At 37.5% G+C, this 4760-nt stretch overlaps 1 pseudogene; it reads right to left on the reverse strand.

Moving 5' to 3' along the window:
* Nucleotides 1-4231: 4231 nt before the first annotated feature.
* Nucleotides 4232-4330, reverse strand: LOC132272130 (small nucleolar RNA R71; annotated as a pseudogene).
* Between the last annotated feature and the right edge of the window lie 430 nt (nt 4331-4760).

A 4760-nucleotide genomic window follows, 5' to 3' on the forward strand; every position in this document is an offset into this window, starting at 1 on the left:
AGGCCCTAGCATGCTCATCAACATAGATTAAATTGGGAGTAATCGGAGTTGTTTAAAAATCTAGAGAATATTTAATTAATTGATTAATTAATTTGCCCCGAGTGTACTATTCACTTCATTTGATTTTCGACTTGATATTCATGATGTACATGTCATCTAGTTTCATATATATTAAATCTAGAATATTTGATTAGGTTTTGAAATCTATCATTTATTATTTTTCTAGTATTAAAGTTTAATACTCATGGCCGTATCTTGCATGTAATTCACTTGTATCATGTTTTTAAAACAATTCTTGACATGTTGTATAACATACATTAAATTGAGGTCACTTGGATGACTTTTAAAATCTAGAGATTTTAATTAAATGAATTAATTAAAATCCATTCAATGGTTCCATGAGCTAGATTAAGTTTCTAACCTTGTATTCGTGATTTCCATGACAAGTTCTTTCACGTGTATCAAATCAAGAATAATCGGATAAGTTTTGAAACTTATATTTAATTAATTCCTTTGTATGGAACTTAATTCACATGGTTGCATCATGTATGAAATGAACTTGTAACTTGACATTGAACTTGGCCTTGACATGATCCTTGACATGCCTTGTTGTAGAACACTTGAACTTACCTTGAAATCTTGATAACTTGATCCCTTGAGTAGATTAAGTTCCCTTTTTATGCTCCCATCGATATAATCATGACCCCTTGTATCTAGGTTTCATTAACGTATTTAATGAACATGTACTTGTCTTGAAATGGTTTAATTACACATGTGTTACTTAGAGGTAATTGAATCATGTATCTTATACTTGTGGTATATTTTCTTCAATGAATTCCAAGCACTATATATCATGGTTGTTATCTATATAGCTGCACACTATGATTTCTTGACATTTCACATGCCATCATAGTTAAGTACTTAGGGCATGACTTGTATGTTCCAAAATCTTGGTTGTGCATGAAATGTGGTTAATGCATTTCTTATATTTGATACAATCTTGACTTGCACAACTTGTTGATTTTGGGACTTGGGATATCAATCAAGAATTGACATAGCTAGGACTTGGTTCTAGTACGGGGGAATGTTCTCCTACAACTACAGTGTGCACTAGGGGAAAGGTACCCATGGGTTAGTAGCCCTAAAGTGATCTTAAGAGTACAGTTTTAATCCGGGCGATATCCGAGTTTCCACATTGGTTGATTTCACTCTTTAAATTTCAAGTTGCTATTCCTTGAAGATTTAAACTTGTCGTGTTATGTGAAATGCTCCAATCTTGTTTCATTGCATAGATATTATGCCCCATTCGTGATTTCAAGTATACTCCTTGTCATGTTAATTGCATCGATAATGTAATTCTTGTTAACATATGTCCGAGCGTGCTTATTATCATGTTATATGGAATGTTCCATCCTTGTATACTTGCATAGATATTATGCCTTATTCTTGATTCCGTGTATAATTCTCATCGTGTTAATTGGTTTAATTCCAATCATGTAAATTGCATTGATAATATGATCGTTATATTCCATTGTTTTCGTGTCGTGTTGTATGGATTGTCCCTAACCTTGTTCAATTGCATAGATAATATGATTCATGGAAAATGGTAAACTTATCATGTTGATCTGTATTCAAGTATCTTTCTTATCGTGTTCTTTGGATTATCCCAAACTTGACTTGTTTCATATGTGTATATGTATCATGATTCTTGTTGCTTATACTCCATGATAGCTTAGGATGCGCCCTGAGTCTCACTTTGACATAGACGTTAGGTGGCATGAGCCCCTTTGACATGTTTCACCTTAAGGTGATAAAATTGTAAAATGCTAGGTCGATGCATGCTCATCTCCTACGAGTAGCTTTATGTTGCTCACCCCTATGTTACTGGGGCATATTTCAGGTACGAAGACTTGGTTCGTGATACTTAGCATTCCTTGGATGTCGTGTAGCTTTCAAGTTTCCATTTCATGCAAATGTTAGCATGAAATGTCATTTTGTAGACTTATAACTTGTATTCTTTGATTCCATGTATGTAATGTGTACATAAGTACACTCTTTACAATGTATTTGACATGTATGAGATGAGGCTGGAGGCCAATGACATGTATATTGTATCCTATGTATCTTTTGATTTCTTGAAATATTAGGAAAATATTGAAAAATGCCAAGTCATTGTCTCACCATGGTTGCATCGGGTGTGGGAATTCCGTTTTCATTCTTTCATAGGGTCTTATAAATTATGTTTGAAGTATGGCCAAGGGCCAAACGGTCATTTGACCCCGTTTTGTATTTTTGGATTCCAAGTTTTCATTCCAAGTTCCATTTTTGCCTTTTTGCCCGTTGGGGGGTCAGATTTTGTATCGGTGGTATTTTTAAGTCGTGGACCATTGTAGCACGTCCAAATAGGTAAGTTACGTTTGCGTGCATGGTCATTTCTGGGCAAAACCTTATCGTTTGTGTTTTGAGCCTCTTGTGAATTCATTTCGCACTTTTTCTGCATAATCTGATCTAGGGGCATTCTGGACCTTTCACATCAGTTTTATTTTCTACTTTTGACATGGTTGCTTAGAAAACATGATTTTAGGGGGGGTTTTTTTTTCGTGTTTTTCCAGAAAATGTTGTCTTGATATCGGAAATCGCTTACGAAGTTTAACTCTTAGTTTTTCAATTTAGCAGCTTTTTGGACCTCCATGACCAGATTTCATGGAGGGGCATTTCGGGCATTCTACATTACATTTTTTTTTTGAATTCTCTCGCAAGTCATGTAGAAAACTCAATTTTGAGGGGGGTTTCTTCTTTGTATTTTTGCAAAAAAATTCATGTAGGCCTCCAAATTCAACCTTTGTTCTGTTTTTTTTTTTATTGAAAAAAAAAACACATAGCAGCTTTTGGGCTGCTGGCAGCCATGTGTGCACCCAGCGCACGCGCGGCGTGCATGGGTGTGCGCATGGGCGCGTATGGGGGCTGTCATGGCCCCCTCGTCGGGCCGTTGCGATGTCAATTCTTCTTTCGGGCTTTTCTCCTTCGTCCGGACTCCGATTCAAGTGAATTTTTTTTTGAACTTGACTAATTTTTCGTTGTCTTTCCAACGGTGTGCTCGCTTGTACCCGGTTCTTCCTGGATAATTACCAATTTACCCTTTTGTGTTAAGTGCTCGTTTTTCTTCGTCATGCCGTTTCTCCTTCGTTCGGACTCCGAATCATGCGATTCTTGAGTCCATCTTGATTAGTTTTTTGTTGTCCTTCCAGTGGTGTGCTCGGTGGCACCCGAATCTATAGTTTTCAGAAATGACTATTTTACCCCTGGGGGTTTATTTGTCATATTTTCAATCTTTTGCTTCCGCATCAGTTCTTGTTGAGTTCCACGACCTCATAGAAGGTCACTTTGACTTCTTAGAGTCTTATTTTCTGTTTTCGCTTTCGCATTCGGATCCGTTATCGGATCATCCTTACAATTCATCACAGGACACGCTGGCCTAAAAACCAGGGTCGTCACATTTGTGTTTCGTTTGTGTATACATGGTTGTAGGTCATTAAATCCTACACTTATCCCACTCGATTTCCATCTTGAATCGGTTATTCATAATCCTAGGAGAAGAGGTACCCTCATCACTCCATTTCATCAATGGTGGAGCAACATGATGACCATGTGGAGGACCTTGGTTACATAGACCAACAAGGCATCCTCCACCCTATTGTGCATTATGATAACATTTAAGTACCATTAGGCATGCCTAGACCATTCATTCCACCACAACAACAAGGCCAAGTTCCATTGGGAATGCCTCGGCCAATTTTTGCTCCACAACCTTCCATGGTCCAAGTTAATCATGGTGTTTGTGTAGCACCACTGGTTGTGAATCCCCCTCTTGCTTTGCGTGATCATTATGTGCCAAATGAATATAATGCACCTACATGCATTCAATTGCCCCCATTTAGAGCACATCACTATGAGATTAAACCACAAACCATTCAAATGCTCCCCAACTATCATGGACTTCCAAATGAAGAACCTTACAAGCATTTGGATGAGTTTCTTGAAGTGTGTTCCACCGTGAGATACACGGACATGCCAGAAGAGGTTTTGAGACTCAAACTCTTTCCTTTCACCCTTAAAGATAATGCAAAATATTGGTTCAACAATCTTAGGCCTTTTTCGATAACTTCTTGGGTGGAAATGCAACAAGAGTTCTTAAGAAAGTACTACCTAGTTTCAAAGACCAATGCCATGAGACTTCAATTAGAGAATTTTCACAAGGGGATGGGGAAATGTTTCATGAGGTATGGGAGCGCTTCAATGACTTGCTTAGGAAGTGCCCACACCATGACATACCCAAATGGCAATTAGTTCAATGTTTCTTTAAAGGGTTGTCGGATAATTTTAAAGGAATAGTAGATGTTTCCATGGGTGGTTCTTATATTGATAGGCATGAGCATGATGTATGACATCTTTATGAAAGCATGAGTGAGAATTCAATGCATAGATCCTCGTTTTCCAAAAATGGTAGAAATATGGGTAGAAGGAAGAATGTTGGCTTGTATTAAGTTGACAATTCCAATGACATAGCCGCCGAAATGAAATCCTTATCTCAAAGGTTTGATCAATTCTTGATCAACCAAAATTCGGTGAATCAAGTGTCTTCCTCCCCTAATCATCATCATCTTAATTCTAATGAGACATGTATGACTTGTTCTAGTGTCTTACATTCTACTTTCAATTGTCCCCATGGACATGTGCAAAATGAGCACCATGAACAAGTT

The sequence above is a fragment of the Cornus florida genome, unplaced genomic scaffold (assembly GCF_030987335.1).
Source record: "Cornus florida cultivar Cherokee Brave unplaced genomic scaffold, ASM3098733v1 CherokeeBrave_3.0.0_Hap2_Chr08, whole genome shotgun sequence".
Lineage (NCBI taxonomy): Eukaryota > Viridiplantae > Streptophyta > Magnoliopsida > Cornales > Cornaceae > Cornus > Cornus florida.